This window comes from Anoplolepis gracilipes, chromosome 4 (genome assembly GCF_047496725.1).
Source record: "Anoplolepis gracilipes chromosome 4, ASM4749672v1, whole genome shotgun sequence".
In the NCBI taxonomy this organism is placed as follows: Eukaryota; Metazoa; Arthropoda; class Insecta; order Hymenoptera; family Formicidae; genus Anoplolepis; species Anoplolepis gracilipes.
The window spans coordinates 4234135-4254531 of NC_132973.1; the positions used below are offsets into that span (position 1 = coordinate 4234135).

The 20397-nt window shown below is 39.4% G+C and overlaps 1 protein-coding gene across 1 annotated transcript in view; it reads left to right on the forward strand.

Annotated features, from left to right (window-relative positions):
- The first annotated feature begins 12524 nt into the window (after positions 1 to 12524).
- Positions 12525 to 20397, forward strand: part of Mical-like (MICAL-like protein) — a 29854-nt gene continuing 21981 nt past the window's right edge. Inside the window, 1 exon segment of the mRNA XM_072891442.1 lies at positions 12525 to 12974. The gene's annotated coding sequence lies outside the window, so the exon portion shown is untranslated.

Genomic DNA, 20397 nt, shown 5'->3' on the forward strand with positions numbered 1-20397 from the left:
GCGGACGCGGTGGTCGTTCGCAAGGGTGAGTTTCGAGTTCCATCGTTGGAGGCAAGTTTCGATATGGTCCTCGCATAAACTCTCTTTGGCTATTGTCTTTCCAGTCGTCGGACAGACCCGGCGGTTAGAGACGGGCGTTATATAAGGGTGAATATCAACTAGTATCGGAGTCGATACTAGTACCAAGATACCCCGGCGCACGGAGTCGCGAACTTTGGCCGAAGCCAAATTTACATATAATATGTAAACCGAATCGCGAGTAGATTTTGACATGGACATGTTACGCGCCTACGCAGTTTACAAGTCTCTTTATATATGTCTAATTTAATTGAATATTCCGGCCGTATCGTCGAAATGTTACAAGTCCGACATTTGAGCAGTTGCCCGAGACCCTCGACGAATACATAAACACGACACTGTCTCGCGCGTCTTTTCCCCTCGCTCGACACCAATTTCACCGAGTCGTCTTTTCATTCCTCTCCCTCTCACCCTGCCGCGACGCCACGCTTCCCGTTTGCTCGACGTTTGCTCGTCGTCCGGATCGCGAACAACGTATGTTTAATTCATGTGCCGGGTTGTGTTATGCACGCGAGCCGAGCCGTGCCAAGCCGAGAGAAGAGCTCCCTGTTTTCCCCGTCATCCCCGTCATCCCCGTCATCTTGTCCTTCGTGTTTTGATTTTCCGGTACGATGAAGCGGCCGCCGCTTCATTCGACCGTCCCTCTCTCTTTCTTCCGTCTCATTTTCTCTTCTCTTCTCTTCTCTTCTCTTCTCTGTCTCATTGTTCGTTCGCAAGCTCTCTTGGTCCTCTTGGTGTACCATTGAGGCTTCACCCGTTTCCATTTTCTACGCCGCGAGTTTGAAATTACTGCATTCACAGTTATATTCGCGATCGCCTCTGTTCTCTGCGGCAACAAAATCAAGGACGAACAGGGCCCGAGGCTCGAGATGGTCGAAATTCTAGTTTGACATTTCCGAGAACGATACGTTGTGACAATTTAGAGAACGCACGGGCACGGGCACGGGCACGGGCACGGGTACGGACGCGGACGGCGGGAACGTTCTTTGATGTTAAGATATTTCCTAGCGGCTCGGTTTCCAATCGCGTGACCGACCCGGAGCGGAAATGCTTGCGTGCTGTCGAATCGCGTACGAACGAATATGCATATAATTATACGGTGCGCGGCATTTGCGGATTATTTACAAGCACGCCAGCGGTGATGGTTACGCTTGTATTCGCAATCCTCTTTACAGGGCTTTGTCGTGGAACCACCGCAAAGTTTTGAGAGTTTTGCGAGAGATCCGTTCACGTTGTTTCAATGTGTTTAATTGTGTCGGGGTCGGTCGCGCTAAAATATCGCTAAAATATCTGTAACAAGAAACTGTGTTTCTCGCGCTATTAATCGCCGCTTTATTAATGGCCTGGCATTTTCGTGAAAACCGAAACTTTCGAGTTTCAGTTTTCCCAACTGCGCGTTACAGCGCATATAATGCATAATTTAAACGATGAGATAACTTTATGAATAACCGTCCATGCATTTGGTGGTATAGGATGGGCTGGATTAACAAAAGTCTCGGTAGACTGCAACCGAGTAACAGCTCTATAACTGTGTTTTCAACCATATAAACTGCGATACATACCAATGAGTATTATCAGTTTCAACGATTAGAAGGATGTTGGTTAACAGCGATATCTCTTGTTGGATTACTTTTTAGTTTGGCGGAATACCGGATCACCGGATACAGGAGTATCGGATGTGCACGAGAACAAGAATATGAATGACTACGCATATCGCGAAATAGTTTACGACATGTATTGTCGTGCAGATAATACAAGACGTACAATTCAATATTATCGATTGCGAACAATGTTACTTTATAGAATTTTCTTGTCGAACTACTCTAGTATACCTATATTAAAGCTTTCAATCGAAATTTCGCGCTGACAATGAGATAAAATTGACTTGAGAAAATCATCTTATTTAAGACGCAAGGAAGTCCCAAACATACGCCGCTCTCGTTGGAAGTTGGAAGTCGTAATAGTCTATTCGTGGCTATTGACATACCAGCTCGACCAACGAGATTCTTGCGCGGCTTCACGAGTGATTATTTAGATCTTAATTAATGAATCCTTGCACGGTTCGTTGGAGCGATCGATCGTGATCTCGATAATGGCTGGAAATTAATTTTCCATCGGGTTGGCCTTCGCTTGCGTGAGTCGATCGATAATACGAGACTCGTATGTGAAATTTACATTAACTTTGTGTAATTTAGCATAACTATTTATAATCCCAATCTGCTTTTCTCTCTCTCTCTCTCTCTCTTTTTCATTTTAATTTTAGCTTTTAATTTTTTTATGATAATTATTGCAGAAAACATAATAAAATGCTAATCAGAAATAATAGTATTCGGCCTCTAATTAGTTTGATATATGGTTAATTTGCGTTTACCAGTTATCACGCGAACACAGAAAAAGAAACTCTATACTTTTTGGAAAGGAGTCGGAAGATTAAGGATTCTTCCGTCGTCACACTCGAACATACCTTTCCATTTTGTCGTCATAGGAACGGTGACGAGGGGAGGTTTTTCCGATTTGACTTGCTCCAAGAATAGCGATATTGCGCCCGTCAAGCGGAAAGATCTTATAATCAAAATGTGATGAAATCCGCGATCGGCACTTTATCACTCGCGTTAATCTTGCATAATTTTCACGCTCGTCATCTTAACGAAAATTTAACGAAATAATAACGAAGTAATAAAAAAATTTTAAGTAATATTTATTTTTTGTTTTATACATTTAGGGTTAAATGTCCTAACTTAAAATAAGAATTTAGGACTTCAAAACAAGAAAAAATTTTCTTCTACAGATAGCCCATAAACACTTTGTTTAAGAAATATTGATACCTAACGTTACAGGTAAAAATGATAAACTTATTATTATACGATTGCTAATATGAACTTGTTTTCTTAAATCTATATATAGGTCAATAAACTGTTTATGTATTATAAAAACAATATTTTAAAATAATTAAAAATCATATCGACTGAGAAACTTTTTCAGTGAAATTTTATCGCACAGTGACTTTCTTAGTTTGACGCTTTTGCAAACTACATAACAAGCAAAGTCTTTTAGGTCGGTGTATTATCCCTCTCCGATTTTAATGAAATTTGATGGGTCAAAAGAGAGGGATAAAAATATTCGATATGTAATTTTTTTTTTATCAGTAATCAAACATGTTTCAGAGAAATGTTAAAATAAAAAAAATGCGTTTTATGACTCACAGATTTTTTTATACAAAAAAAAAATCTTTTTACACCAGTGAATATGTTTTGAAATTCTGGACATTTTTCATGCTTCGTTCAAAAGTTAAAGCTAAAAAACGAAAATTTGGCCGATTCTCGAGAGCTACGTTCACCCCTTAAACATGTTTACGGGGTGTATGTATAAAAAAATATATTTCAAATATTTTGATATCCTCTACAAAACAAATCTATCAAGTTTTGTTCAAATTGGAGAAGGACACCTGGGAAACTTTTCTTGCAAGCGCGTCATTATACCTCACATTTATTCTAACAGTGAATATCCCAACATGATATTTGTGCATCGTTTTTATAATATTGACATGTACAGTTACGGAATAAGTTTATATTAACAATTGTAAAAAAACTTTATTATTTTTACCCATAACTTTAGATGTCTATCTTTCAAACAAAGCTTGCACAGGTATATTTCCAGAGGAAAATTTCTTCTTGTTTTGAGATTCTACACAGAAAAAAATATTCTTATTTTGACAATATCTTTAGTTTCAAAATGTAAATCTTGAAATGAGATTATATTGTGTTAAACAAAGAAAATTTGCTTGGATGAAGATATTTTATATAGTTGAACCAAGAAAAATATATTCTTGTTATTTAAGAATAATTTTCTTGAATGGAGAGGAAAAAATGTTGGATAGAAAATAACACATGTTTAAATCGAAGATTATAATTTTCTTAGAGTTAAAATAATGATTTTATTCTTGAAATGACAATGGTAGTATTGAAATAAGATTATAATATTGTTAAAATTGAAGATTTTTAAATTCTTCCAAGAGGATTATAAATTGTTGCGTATATATGAAACAATGAACGCGTTCATACGATGAGTATATAAGTTTTGATTTGACACTTACTTTTTTTCTGTGTAAATTCATTAAAGTTTGGACATTTACCACCTGAAATCTTGTACGCAAAAATAAAATTCAGGAATTTTCTGTTATAAATCGAATTTCTCATAAAGTTTGCTCGATCACGAATACATCGCCTGTCTATCATCTTTCTTTTCTCTCCCGATGTTGCTTTCATATAATTATCGTTGCTGAAACAGAAACTTTTATTCGATTAGCGGGATTTTTATGAATTTGAAGAAAGGTGAAAACGCTTACGGTACTTGAGCGTACACATGCTAATTGTCACGAACAACTCATTTGTTCGTTTTGCAATTGTCATTTGTTACAATGGTGTCGTCGTCACCCTTCTTTTCTCTCTCTCTCCCTCTCCCTCTCCCTCTCCCTCTCTTTCACGAAAGACAATAGCGGAGATAATTGACGACCCAAACTTACGACCCACAAGAAACGCTCCTGAAATGTAATTGCATCCGTAGTTTCGTGTGCAAAATACACGAATAGCATTATGCATTGTTTCGTGCTCAAGTTTTACTTATTGTTAGTAACCCGCAATGTATAAGGTACTAATTAAATTTAAGTCATTATATCGTATCTACTTGAAGGTGCAATATCATTTTCTCGGAAATAAATGTGCCACAATGATACCGTAACATAACATTATGTACTCGCGATAGTCGAGATAGCCGTCGTTTTACGGACAAGCGGAAATGCAACAATAGCCTTTAGAATTTACTTCCGGAACACACCGGACACACATTGAACGAGACGAGCTTAGCAATTGGAACGGAAAGAACAAAACATATAAAAATAAAAACGAGATATACATCGCGAACACGACAAATAAGTAGATATGCGAATGAATGGCGTATTTAAGGGCATACGTTTTTTTTCTCTCTTTTTTTTTTTTTACTTTCTTCAAACCCCACTATCGTTTAGTAATCGCGATACTAGAGTCGGTATTCTTCTATTTTTAATTAAAAATTTCAACTTAACACGTCTACTTTGATATTTTAAGTATAGATTTTTTTTTTAAATTATTATTTGCCAAAAGTTTCTTTTTCAAACCTCTAACATAAGTGGAAAATTATTCGTTTACTATCCACTGTCCTATATAAATTAAATCTGTCGAAATCCTATAGAAATCATAAACGTGAGAAAATGGGGGTTGAAAATAAGAGCAAAATTTGACGAAATAAATTTCGAGAAAGATTTCAACGATAAAACGCGTGAGGGACACGTCAAGCGTTCGCCGAGAGGCGAATCCCGCCTGCGAATTAGAAAGCGACGCACGTGATTGTGTTTTTTGTTGTTGTTAACGCATACATGCTCCGGGTTGTTGCATATTTCGCCCGGCTCAAAGCGATCGGCACAAAGATCGGCCGGCGATAACGATTCTATTCGTCGACCGCGACCGGTCGGCCGGTCACTTTCTCGGATACGTTTGCCCAGGCAGCCCTTAATAAATTATGCGCCAACTGGAACTGGATAGAATCGGAACAACTATATCGAACTATAGTCGTGCACGTTAGACGGACGCATGATCGATTAAATAGAGAAATACTTGTACTCTGCGAACGTTATGCGTGAGCTTTGCCTCCGATTGTGCGATTACAAACCGATGCTCTCTTAATCCCTAGTGAAAAATGGCAAGAGCCTCCATAGCAGCGGCTCTTTCTCTATCGAGTCTGGAGATCTCGAGACGTCGAGGAAAGACTACGCCTCGGCTTTCGTAGGCTCAGAGGCCCGGAATAATGCATGTCTTTATCTATCGTGCTATAGTCTTACGCAAGCCTGGCACTCGAGGCCGATTTATTCGTGGCTTTTCGTTTCGCCGCGATTAGGTTTATCAGATCAGCGTCGCCAACAATGCCCGATCGTATTTCTCGGTCTTTAGTGCTCGTTATTTTCTTACGTGTAAAATGCATTCTATTACCGTCGCTATCGATAAGCCGCTTTTACACCACCTATGATTCACGCGCTGAGATTTAATTAAGATTCGGCAATACTTTCTTGCAAATTATTATTATTATTTAATCATACAGCGCCGTGCGTTGTTATTTATTTATTTTTTTTTGTTTTGTTTTTGTTTTTGTTTTAAACCAAGTGACTTTTATAAAATCTCAGAGTCGGTTATATAAATGTTTATTCGGAATTTAAAAGGGCAGAGGAAACTTTCCGGAGCAGCGTGCACATTACGAGAATACGGGTCACAGCGCGAGATTAATGCACTTGTCGTTTGCAAGATTATAACAATGCAAAAAACACACGTTGGCTCTTATTGCGATTACGATGGAGCAAGAAGGCCGCGCTATAGAGACTCGCCACTAGCTTTTACTATCGATTCCGTCGACGTTTCCGCGAAGCGTGTCTGCTCGTCTCATCTGACCTTTGAGAACTTACGTGCTAACAATACCTCAAGTGTCGAGCGAATCCAAAAGAACGCAAGGCCCTTTCGTTTTTGAAGGATTTTCCGAAGAAGAGGCGAACGTTCTCCCGTTTTTCAAAAAAATTTCATCAATTTCTTTTTATTATTGTTACTTGTTAAAGCGTTATTTATGCAGCTCTAAAATTATTTTACCAAATAATCATTTATAATTAACGTAAATAAAAAAAGAAGTAAAAAAAAAAAAAAGAGAAAGATAACAGCATATATGAAAATATAATAAAGCGATAGATACAGTCAATAAACTTTTAAATGATACTAAATCATGTGACTGAAATAACAGATAATTTGTATGAATAAATAGTCTTCAATTCGTGTTAGTCTTACAATTAGATGTTCTAGCGAGAGACTATAGAAGTTTGTCCTAAATTCCTTGATTGTGTGATCATCGCGAATCTTGGATGTTGTTGCAAATTGGTCTTTCGTAAAATTCAGTGCGCTTACATAGCAAAACTGTTATAATTGATCAACATTAGCTCTGGATCTTCCTTGTCGCGCGAAATTCAATTTACCTGTAGATCAGGAGAAGTAAACGAGATTGAACGATACCATACAAAGCAGACTAGATCAACAAAGTAGATTCTCTTGACATCCGTTTTCAATTAATCGATGCTTGTGCGATAACACAGAGTAATGTAAATAGAACGTGAATGTCGCGTTTCTCCAAAGAGGAATATTACAGGTGCATTGACAGAACGGTATAGACGAAAACTTTAGAACTGTTGGCAGAAGATGTTACAGATGAAGCTGCGCAATTTTAATTGATATAGTATTGTATGTATTTTTTTTCTTGTTAATCTGCTTTAAAAAAAAAAGAAATTAATTATTATTAGGGAACTTACACGACTTGATATGTTATCCATCTAGATGTTGGATTTAAATTGATAAAATTAATGTGTATTTGGTGTATTGTCCGAATGTAAATTAATAGTTTGAAATTTTGCGGAATTTAAAATCAAATTAGCATTTAAAAAAAGCTGAATCATTAATAAAGAAACAAAATTTCTCCATCGAACTATCGGTGTATTATCCCTGACAAATTAGTTATTAGTTAGTATTTTTTTTTTTTATGCGAACATATAAAATACATATTTGATATTTTTTACATGCGAATGCACAATTTCCATATGAATAAATTACAACCCATTTGCAAATTCAGCTGAGTCTGCTTTCACCGAGCAATTTCTTTCTATTTATATGTTTTCGGATATTTTGATTTTAAGAAGTCAAACTACATACATACAATACAATATATAAGAAAAAGGTTTCTCTTTTGTGAGATGAGCAAGTTTTATTATTTGAATATTACTAATTTTTAAATCAGTTATGAGTCTGATAAAAGAATCTACTTTGTAAAAAGATACGATAACCTTTGTGACCTTATACATTAAATACGGAATAATTAAAAAAATCATATCGATCGACCGGATATTAATGAATCTACTCAACTGAAACATGTTATCTGCTTATATAATTACTCTTATTGTCGATTACTTTTTAACGTTCCCGACTTGCGCACTTTCAAATCTTATCACAGAGAGATCAGAAAGATCCATTTAATATTTTCTAAGCTGATGTAGTATAACAGCAATTTTTATTAATTAACAAGAGTATGATTATCAAGAGTGCAATTATTAAGACTTATTTCTTATTCGTACGAGAAACTCAGTCGCTTTAGACATTTTTTTTCCGATAGTGAAAAGAGAAAGTCTGATACGGATGATTTGACGAGAGTGTTTTGGATTCCTCTAAATTTTATGTACATCTTAATACAAAATCGATACGGTACGCGTACCAGAACTACATGCCGAGCAATGAGCAGAGAATCGTTAGAGTGTCTGAAATAGCTATGGGAGGCAGGAATTAGAACATCCAAACACAAACGTATCGTATATAATCGATTTATGCCGATCGTACAAAATCAAAAGATTCCGCTCGATAACGTACGGTTGTTGTTTTTTTTTTCTCGTTAATTTATGAAAGACAAGACATATATTTCGAAGAGGACTACGATTACGACGACGCATTCGTCAGGGAACTATTCAGAAACAAACATAATTAACTTCGAGTTGTTGACGGGGTTAAGTGGTCACGAACCTAATAATAAGCGTCGACAAACGGACAAATTACGAACGAGATATTTGAGCAATTGCAACAAATTACAGGCGTTGCGAACATGTGCGAAGGGACCGACAACAAGCGACCGTTTTCGCGCGAGTATCGAGTTGCGTCTTGTATATAGAAAAATTTCTGGACTCTAATTGCAATTTAGATTTTTCAAAAAATCGTGGATTCTATTTCAAAAAGATTCAGATCAATTAGAAAAGATTCTATAAAGATTCAGATCAATAATGTTTTAGAAACGCGATTCTATGCGAGAAACCCAAGCGAATCATTGCTTTCTAATTTTTTAAAATTCTTTTCCCAGTTTTATTCAATATTATAATTAAGTAAATTTTATTTTAAACTTCTTGTTTACAATTTACAATAATTCACAATTAGTATTGATCGATGTTTAATTTAATTGGTTGATATTTAATTTTTATTAAAGCATTGGATTGAAATAAAGACAAGAAATCACTTAAATATTCTGAATTCTTTATAAAGATAAAAGATCAGATTTTTTTTTAAGGTTATATACTATCATTTTTATCTTACGATATTAATAGTCGCGAATTGCAGGCTTTATATCAAGTCTGTGGTGGAAATTTAAATGCGGGAGAAAGTCGATACGCCGTATGGTGGTAAACAAACATTACTTTTATTTCTTATTTTATTGAAATTTTATTCAATAGCTGGTATAAAAATATGAAAATGGCATTTCTTATTTGATTCCATAAAAGTATATAAAATTTTACTCAATTCAATCTTAAACGAAAAAAATTGCGGAAAAAAAAATAAATTTTCATGCCTATTTCTGTTTCGATTTTCGATCGAAAACCGCATTTGGAATAAAAATAGAATTCTTGATTAATGTCGTAATACAATATTTACTTGGAATAATTTTGGACATTACAATCGGCATGTATGTTGTCTCTGCAGTGGAAAATCTTGGGAAATCTCTGTATGTCAAGTATTACGTCGAAATCTGGAGCGCGATGCGTGACAGAGCCTTCTATTTTCCCGGGAAAACGTGGCGATCTTTCTCGTCCCTCCCTCGTTTTTCTACTTTAGTAGAAAAAGATTTTTAAAACCACTTTAGCGCGTCGTGTGTCCGATCGCGGCCGCTTTCCTTCCATCTCGCGTGCGACAAACAACGCGCACGGTTTCGCGTCGCGAAAGACACTATTCCTGGTGCAATAAATCACGCTGGATTTCCGGGTAACGACGTTTTCACGTTAACCTTGTTCCTGCCCGAGAAGGTCTAATTGACCTCATTTCGATTTAGTCCCTCTTAACACACGTTGTCGATCACGGTCACGTTGCACGCGAGTCGTGAGTCAACACGGTCGCAGAAAATAAAAAATGATTCTCTCTGAAAAGAGTTAGAATCGACCGTATTAGGATCGAAAATCCGATCTAGCCCTCAATATGGATGTGAGAGGTTATCTACTTCCTACGAGGATGTAGAAAGCAAGAAATCATGGAAAATCTCAGAAGAGCACCTGTGATGGCCGAGAATTAGAGCGGCATAGGGTCACATTTATCGATCCCACCTGGCTGGAAGGTCTTCCACCGTTGATTTAGTAGCGCGATTCACTCGTGCGAATTTCAAGTGTATTCACGACGGTGCATCGCAGAAGGCCATCATGACACCTATTATATGCGCACGAGGCGAAAGGTGACACGCGCGATGGTTGCGAAGGATACCGAATGATTTCTGCCGGCAAATCGGAGCCGCGCGAGGTCATTGCGGTGATATTTCGAAGCCGACACTATTAATCTGAGAGTATAACGCGAAGCGACTTTCCGTCGATCGTGTAAGGAACGCGGCTGACAAAGGCATCAGCTGACGCGCGATTTCGATTATTTCGAGCGAAGGAACGCCAAGGGGTCTATTAAAATTGACCCCGTCTCTGTGCGCGGATCGATACCGTGGAATTCTTATTAAGCGATTTTTACAACGACTAGTTCGACCCACGCTTGACATCGCGATAAGAGCAATATCACGCGAGGTGAATCTTGATTGCGGTCAAGATCGCAGAGATCAGATTAGGTGTCCGCTATACGCTCGACTCTCGCATGCTTTTGCTTTTGCTTTTTGCTATACAAATGTATATCGCGATGATTTAATCGCGGCGAAAGTGATTTAAATTTTAAATACAAAAAAAAAAATCTTTACCCGAAATTGGTACTCGTTAGTCGTTTATCAGAATTATTTTTCGTGCTTCTTTGTAAAAGATCCTTGTTCTCCCTATTTTCATATATAAAAGCGCTATACATTTGCAACACCTGGTCGACGCCGTAACAAGTTTCTGCCAGTTTACACGAACATAAAAGCGCCTCCAATGTGGGAACCTGACCGGAGCAGCTGAAAAAAAACTTTGTTTCAAAGGCAGGTCAAAAATTTGCAATACCAAGCTATACCGTCACTTTTATATATAAAAGAGAAGCAGAGCTTCATACATACATCATAAGCGTTGCGTCACCTGTATGAGAAAGGTAGTATAGGCAATAAATACATATGTGTATACATATACGCATACACATACTCATCGTATCTTTAGTTAAGATAATGCGAGTAATACGAGTATTCATCATGCATCGGACACCGGTAGGTAGATGTAGATTATCACGAAGACGCGGGAGGTTTCCGATTTGCCGATAAGCAAATATTCTCGAGAATCAAGATCTCGCGATATCATTGTACTCGGAAAGTGTCGAGATTTAAAAATTCAACGATTCAATGTGAGCGAGAAATTCATAAAATCTACTCTAGAAATTGAACAACGTTCAGTGTTTCAACATTATTCAATTAATAATATAATGTAAAAACTTATTTTATATATAATAATAAAATATTATTTTATATAAAATTTTCTAAAAAAATTAATTAAACTAGCACTTTTTCATGCTCTAAATTCGGCCTTAAAATGTGAATTAATTTAAATACAGCATTAACATAATTTTATATGTGTGTGTGTGTGTGTATATACAATATATATGTATACAGAGTGTGTTTGACTTAAATCTATACACTTAGTTATTTTTTTAAATAATAGAGTTGTAAAAAAATGTGTTGGAATAAAAGTTATTTTATTTGAAAATGTAATGACTTTGATGAAAATATTAAATTCTTTTTTTTAATGTTCTTTCATGACAGTTTTATTTTTTAAACGGAGTAATATATTTTATTACAGTTTTGTAAGACATTTTATGACAAAGTAATAAAGTGATTTCAATAATCGTTTATAAAACTGTTATTCATGTTGCTTTTAAGTACGAGCGAAAAAAAAACAACAAAATATCTTCAATAAAAAAATGTTTATTAATATTCATTAACTTATATTATCTTTAAAATAATGCTAAAAATTATTTAAATTATCATGTACGTTTTCTCAAATAAAATAACTTTTATTCAAAATATTTGTTTATAACACTTATGTAAAAAAAAAATAAATAACCAAGTCTATATACTTAAAGAAAACATTCTGCATATGTACATACATATTTAATGACACATTGATAGAACTACTGGTCACGCAGGCATCGAGAGAAACGAGTGTCTCGAGTACATTTCGCGACAGGACAGCGCCTATTCCACCGTTCGTCTCGCAAACGGCAAACGGGCAGGGCACTCGTCTCAGCGAGCGAGCGCGCGCGCGCGCGAGAGAGAGAGAGAGAGAGAGAGAGAGAGAGAGAGAGAGAGAGAGAGAGAGAGAGAGAGAGAGAGCAAGTGGCGCGGTGCGCGAGACAAGGACGGCGGGCGCGATACGGCTGCGTAAAACCGAGCACACCGCGCGCGGCGTTTCAGTCGCAGCAACGCGCGCGCGCCGTGAACGCGAATGTCAGACGTGTCGTGTCACAACCTAAATAGCCGTCCGAACGTTCTTGCGCGCTTCATCGTCGCGAAGGCCGAACGCGGCCGTTTCCGAGAGTACGATAACCAAGTGCGCGCTCGAATACAGAAACGGACTCTTGTCGTGTATTATATTCCTGTCGTGTCGCGATCGCGATCGCGCAGTCGCGGTTAAGGTTGAGGTTAGGGGACGTCGCCTGTTTTGTAGTGTAGTTGACACGCGTGCGCGACGACTCGAGCAAGCTGTACACGCGGTCCGCGCGGCTGTCAATTTCATATTCAGCTGGTGACGAGGACACGCTAAGTGCGAGCCTAATGGCGTAACAACCGTGGACGGTCGTGAACAACAAGCGACAGGGACGGAGCAGAAAGGAGCGGAGAGCGGGCAGGTTGTGTAGTGACGTAAGGTAACGGATCACCTCACGAATGCGTAACTTTCGTTGAGTGGCAGAAAGAAAGGAGAGAGAGGTATCCTCGCATGGATTGGAATTAAATTCGCAATCGGTTGATATACTTTTTCTCTTACGCATTAATTATATCAATTTTGTAACCAATTATATAAAGTGTCCATAAAGCAATATTTCTGTCGACTTTGCGATTACGTACGATACTTTGTTTGTTTACATGTTTTTCCCACGTACATACGTATTGCGAAAAAGCGTTCTCGTTTTTTATTTTACATATTATACACAGTTTCTTTAAACAGAGAGCCCTACATTTCGCACATTTAAAACTGAAATATCGAGATTATTGCACACAGTAAAATGATGCGTAAAATTCAATGAAAGTCGATACTATTCACGCTCATACACACGCATGGATGCACTCTGGCTGGAGAACACGGTTGGAAGAGACGCGGGGCTGTCTCACTACCTGTTCTGCCGGGGCTCGTTCCCACGGTATCCTCGCTTCACTCTCGTGTGCGTGTATGCACGCGCGCGCGTGCTCGCGTGTAGGTGCACGCGAGGGAACGAGGAACAAAAAGATAGAGGAGCACCGCCGAAATATTGTTTCGGCTTTCGTGTATTCGTGACGCGCTCCAACACTCGCGCACGACCTTGCGTTTGTGTACGTCGGTGTTTTGTGTGTATGTGTGCTGGAACCACTAAATATACCGGTTCTTATTTCCCCCCCCCTTTTTTTTTTTTTTCTATATAGGTTCATTTTTATGATGATCGTTTTCTTCTCTCGCTTACGAGTTTACATGTTTTTTTTCCTCCTCGTCTATTCGTTAGCAGCGAGTCGCTTCTTCACGTTGTTTCTAGAAACAGATCCCTCGAGTCACTCGTCTTTCCCTATTATATATATATACAAGTTTCTCGTATTTCTCTGGCAAAATTTCCTTTACCGATAAATCCATTAGCAGCCACTCCAACGCGCGTAATCGGTTTTCCGGAGAAATAAATCTTATCGGGCAGGGTAGCGGCCAACAACACGCGACACTGCGTATCAGTTCTATTACGATGTATCATACATATTCATACGTGTGCTCTATGCCAAGAAATGTATACAATCGTTTCTATAGCTCAAAGATACCGTGTTGAACAAACGAGGTCATCGTCCTCGTCTCGCGACAAATAAACCACAAGATGACATCCATCTGAACGTTCGCGCGTTTCTAGCGAGATAAATCTCGCGTAAAGATGCAATTTTTCTCTTTTCTTCATATTGATATAATTCAGCGAAAAATGTAACAATATTTTAGTTTAAGCAAACAATTTTTTAAAATATTTCTCCAAACGTACTTTTCTATATATCGATATATACAGTGGCCCGTATTCTAGACTCACATTTATTTCTAATTGCATATAAACCTCTAAATGTATATAAACACATGTGTAAAATTACAGAGACATTTAACGATAAATGTAAACTTAGAATACGAACTATAATCTCCTCATTCTGGATCGAGATGCGACATTTTAATAGGAACGAATTTATTCATCCTTTTTAGAGCTGTTTTTATAAACGTAGTTTAAATTTAATCGTCGGTTAACTTGCAGGATGATAACATGAAAATTTTTAACGACAATTATTGTACATAATATAATAGAAATGTTTAAATGATGTTATCATCTTGCAAATTAACTCACGAATAATTTTAAACCACGTTGAAAAAAAAGAACATTAAAGAAACCGTCTTGTAAATCTTGTCAAACTGACTCGTCTGAAGAGAACGAAATTTTATAAAGTCAATTATTTTGACATTTGATATCAGATAAGGCTTGAAATCTAGCTATTTCAAGAAATAGAGATAAGGAGGGAGAGAGACCTTGCGTTCTTCAATGGACCGAGAAATCTTTCTTGTAACGAGAAGATGCCATATATCTACAACATTGCGAGTTAAGGAAAGCGTGCTTGGGCAAAGGGACGTAGAATTAAGTACACTTCCTCCCCTCGTGGGGGTCAGTATTGCCGCTTTATCGAGGCTTTTTCACGGTGACCGGTCGAATCTCGTTGGACGGGCATCGGAGCGAAGAAGAAGAAACGGTGAGTCACGCCGGCTAAAAACCCGTCTAAGGCTCGTTTGCGCGAGCAAAAGGACAAGGAAATCCCGGTCGGCCAGGTGAAAACGAGAGATAAAAGGCGCGCCCCGGAGCCCGGAGCCCGGAGTCCGGAGCCCCCGGTAGGCTCCCTGCGGTTTACCGTCACGACGGACAGGTTTGCGTATCTGCGTGAAACCGCGTGACTCACCACTTCTAAAAGCGTTCGTTGATAAATGGTCCCTTTTACGGATAAGAGATCCTCGAGTTAGAGTTTGGATATTATTGTAATTTGACTGACAATGAGAAAAATGGTGAAATAGTCGGAAGTGCGCCCTACATCTTGTTTATAAATTAAGGTATTTGTCCGTATTACTTGCGCCTATACCTATTATTATTAGTATGCCTTTGTATTTAATAAATAAGTCATGAACAAGTAGCCTAAATAGCGTATAATATTTTCTTTTGTGTCATATACATGATTTAATTTAATAAAAAAATATTTTTCTATTGTGCTAGTTTTTTTTTTCATGGTTTATTTAAATACAAAGGCACAGTAATATGAACAGTTATTCTAGTTAGTAAATTTGTAATATTCCGGATTGATTTTTTTTTTTTTGTCAAAACAAATCTTGATCGATCAGTAAAAAATCGAGTAAGAAAATCCAAATTCTAACTTGCGGTTTTTACGCGATAATATACCGTACAAAAACATCCTCTTTTACCGATCTCTCGGGGGTCCAAAGCAAGGAAACCACGCGCAACATCGGAACTGACGGGGATAGATTTTTAGAGGAAAGGACGGCTCTTCAAGCAACCCGACTCAAGAAGACTCTCGACAACGCCGCTTTCGGACAGGTAGTCTTTAACTCGGCCCGACGCGAAGGATCGGTAATTTGAGAGCTCGCTCCGCCGGCGTCTCCTCGGCTCCTCCACCACGTGTAAGACGCACAATCGCGTGACCACCTACCCGCTAACTTGAAATTACCTTCCTGGAAGGTAAAGACCGGCGTTCCCACCGACGTACCCGATTGCCCCTCGCAATCATTTCGGCCCCTCGTCCTTCCCTTCGAGGCCTCTTGGCTCTTTTCGGCGAGTACGCTCTTGGCCGAGTCGCAAGGTTACACCGTGTCTCTCTCTCTCTCCTCCCTCTCCCCCCTTTCTCTCTCTCTCCCCCCCTCTCTCTTTCTCTCTCTCTCTCTCTCTCCCTCTCTCTACGAGTCCCTTTCAGCCCTTCGATCTTTTGATCCTCGAAACATACACAAGAAGAAAGTACAAAGTCTTTTCTTTTATACAAGGAGAAAAGTATATATAATCTTGGCGAACAATGGAGCATACGTGTCGCCACGTTTGACAGAATCAAGGTCCAGGTTCTCTTTTACACAATCCGAGGTCGCAGGGAACGGGAAAGGACGATCCTGTCTCGCAGTCGCGAGATTCCGTGAGGGAAATGGTAGACGAGTGCGCGTTACGCTTTGATAAAAGCACACTCGTAAAGTTGCTCCGGGATTTACGGTACGCGCGCCATCGTTACGTTACGTTACGTTACGTTACGTTACGTTACGTTCACGGTACGTTATATTCATATCGTTAAATCTAACGATCGCGCTTTATTCAGCTTTACGAGGGCGCCGGTTTAAAGCGCGGTCTTCATCCGCCGCGCCGACCTTGGTTAAAACTCGTTGAAACTCGCGCAGCGAGAAACTGCGTTTCTCAATTATTTTTTCCGATACCGATCTCTCTCTACTTTGGGATGTAGCGCGGATTCTACGAAATAATAAAGTAACCTGGAGACGGGTAGATCTCTTTTTCCATGTCGCGCTCTCGCGATAATGAGACGTGTATTTCGTTACAACGTTTTGCACGCCGCTATCAGTTTAGTTCGCGCCGCAACACGATAATAAATATTACGGATTGCGCGCAAAGGCGGCTTAAAGTAAAGTAAAGTTCTTTGCTATCTTTCTCTTTCTTTCTCTCACTTTTTCTCTCTTTCTCTAACTATATTTTCAAGCGATAGCCGCTTTTTGCGATCGAGGCGATTGCGCACGCTCGTTAAAGTGCGATCCTTAATTACTGGAAACGGACATGCGAGTTTATCAGCGAGTCAAGCACCGTGCGAGAGCGCATTTTAAATCTTGAGAATCTGCATTTGCAGAGAGAGAGAGAGAGAGAGAGAGAGAGAGAGAGAGAGAGAGAGAGAGAGAGAGAGATCCTTGATAGCGAGCTTTTTAGAAATTAAAAAAATTTTAGATTCGCGACATTAATTAATCAGAGTGAAAGTCAAGGAATTGAATAAAAGAATAAAATTATTACATATTTTTTATATCATATATTTCACAAATGTTAAATGTATTTATTATTTTTGATTCTGAAAAATACATCATACGTGATACACGTTAAACTCGTCGATAAGCATTTATTTATTTCTTTTTTTTTTTTCTTTTTTTTTAATTTTTTTTTTTTATCGAATAGATGTATCAAATAGATTTATATATCAATTTCTCTAGCCGCGTAATTCAACGTAAATAGACATTAACGACAAAGAGATGGGCGGTAGATGGTGGAGAGTCCTTCTCTTCTCGCAATTTCTTGTAATAGTCTCCGACTCCCCTGGTGCTTTTCTCGAGCAACAGGATCGCGTCTGTGGGATTAATTACGAGCACGTTGAAATATTAACGCGTAAACATCACGATACGTGCGTATTTAACGTTTAAACGTTTTGTGCTGAATTCTCAACAAATTAGCCATGCATATATTAATATAAGCCGGATCCTATATAATCGCACACATTTAACGTCTTATTTAGGCCGCGAACAAAAGTTTGTTAAGAATTTTTTTAAACAAGTTAACAGTAGGCGCGAGAAAGTCTACAAAATCTCGGGAGGCGAAAATTAGTATGTAAACAATGTCTGCACATTCTATATTTTCTTCCGCAACCAGTTTCACGAGTGCTTTTCGTGTCAAGTCATCTGAACGACGACAAGTGTCACTCGAGACTGCAATGCGGCGGAGTGACTATTGAAACGAAAGCTTTCCGAGCTCTTTGTGCTTTCGCTGTGCGGTTTGCAAGGGAAGAAGAGACTCGCGGACAACACTCGGCAATGTTAAACGCTCGAGGAACGCCGATTCGTCCTTGCAGAGATTTTCTCATAACGACGTACTGGAACGTCCGAGAAGTAGAGCGAATTAAGAAGCGCCGTTTATTTTATAATCCCGCCTGACAAGAGACACGTTTCTCCGTCCCCGAGAGAAAAGTCTCAATCTCGCGTGTTTCTACGCGTAGAGCATTTTGATTTAAGCTATTTTTAGGTCATGGGTGAGTGGTGGATTTCGCGCTACGTGTCCGCCGATCGAGACACGTAGGGTGTTATCGGCTTACATCGGTCGGAAGTGAGCCGCGCGGTGTTGTTGTCGCGCGTTCCTCGTTTCTAGGACGCAACAGCGACTAACTGTAAAAATATCGGGGACGTCCTAATCGCCTCGTGAAACTGCCGTAGCGGAGGTTACCGCAGGTGTCTTGCTGCGCCGCGGGCCGTCTTCCTCGTCGGCATGAATCTTTCATGAGGCCTCTTTCTCTCTTTCTCGGGGCTCGCCCGCGGGGCCACATTAGATGCACCTTCACTTTTGCCGAGCGGCCAAAGGCAGCCGATGTCTTTGGAAATGACTCGCTGCGGCGAGAACCTAATCGCCTTCGTGTCTTTGGGCCCAGCCTCACGGGCACGTTCAATATTCTCTTTACCACCAACGCTATACCGTGACCGTATAGTAGATATCATCTTTCGCAAACTACGTATCGCGCGGTACGTTTTATTTTCTTGTGAAATTGCGCGCAACGATATTGCCTGTCGAGTGTTTGCTCCGTTTTTCACGATTGAAATTGATCCCAGCCGCGATTTATTTAGCGTTTGCTTAATAACGATTTTCACTTTTTTATCTTGCATTTTACTTTCACTCCAATTGTTTTCACCCATTCTCATCTCATTTTCCTAGAATGGCTCGTAGATAATTCGCCGCGGTTCTCACCTGGATGATTTTATGGCTGACGTTAACGATAACGTGGCTCGAGAAAAATGCCGCTGAGATGTTAATTGCCGCTAAATCAATTTCTGTCGCGCTTTACCACGGTTGAAGGCGACGAAACGTTGTTGCCGTTTCTCGAGCAAGGATCTTTATCTTATCGAAGGAGACTAGAGTCGCGCGAAGACAATGGTGGTCGTTTATTCGCTCGTTCCCGCGCTCAAAAACATCCCCCCTCCCCCACCTTCTACCTCTCCCTCTCTTTTGTCTCACGATGTCTCTCACCTGTAAAACGGCCTTTACAGCCTCGCGGTTGTTGGCAAATGGTGAACAAGGCCGACCACTTTGCCGCATGTAACTTTTACTTATTTCTGCGCACCTACGTTTCACTCACGGCAGCATCATTAATCACGGTACGCAACGTTGCTAAGATACCGTTGTAACCGCGGAGCTTAACGATTCTAAGCTAGGAGGACACGTCGATATGCCGGCAAGCGCGAATGAAAACTTTGAAAGCCTTCTTCGAAGCCTCTTTAATTGTATCGCGAGTCTCGTCTATAAAACCATTCGTCACACAAAGCACATCAATCTTTTTTTTTTTTTTTAAAAGAAGGAGAGAGATTGCCTCTTTACCAACTATAAAACGCAATGATTTTTATCCGTCGGTGAAAGCCGACGACATACAAGTGTATCGCGAAGAGAATAAAAAGAGGGAGACAAAAGCAGCGGGAATAGCCTGTGGATAGTTTTGCAAAGAGTGAAAAAAGTGCGTTGACACAATAAAGTAGCTAAGAGCCAGGCTCTTGTAAACAAGCCTACGCTACAAGTAGGCAGAATTTCGCGTACCATCGAACCGTAGAGGCGTTTCTCGTGCTTGGGGGCAAAAACTGGAAGCTGGCGGTTTTACGCGAAAGAAGGGACCCGTGGGATAATTTGGCGAGTCTTGTTACAACTCGCGGAGTTTGCGTTTAGTAGAAACCGGTCGGGTTAGACTAAATGCGGCAGCGCGATCAAGCACTTTCCCGTTAACTGCTTTATCCGTTCCACTTTTTTTTTCGCATCCGCGCGATATCGCGCGTAATGTTGCAGCGCAACAAGCTCTATTGCATCTTAAAGTAATCTCACTTACAAGACGTGTCGCCGGTCTACTTTCGCGTACGTATCAAGGGAGAAAAAGATCATGTAATATAAATTTGTGATGATGGCGGATGAATTTCTTAGAAGCCACCTGCCGTGGCTTCTCGATTTCATCGATTCGCGTTATTCGGAAGTTTACGAGAAAGGCGAAAAATAGAGCGGATTTCCTTCTAAATTGGCCGCGCGTGCCACT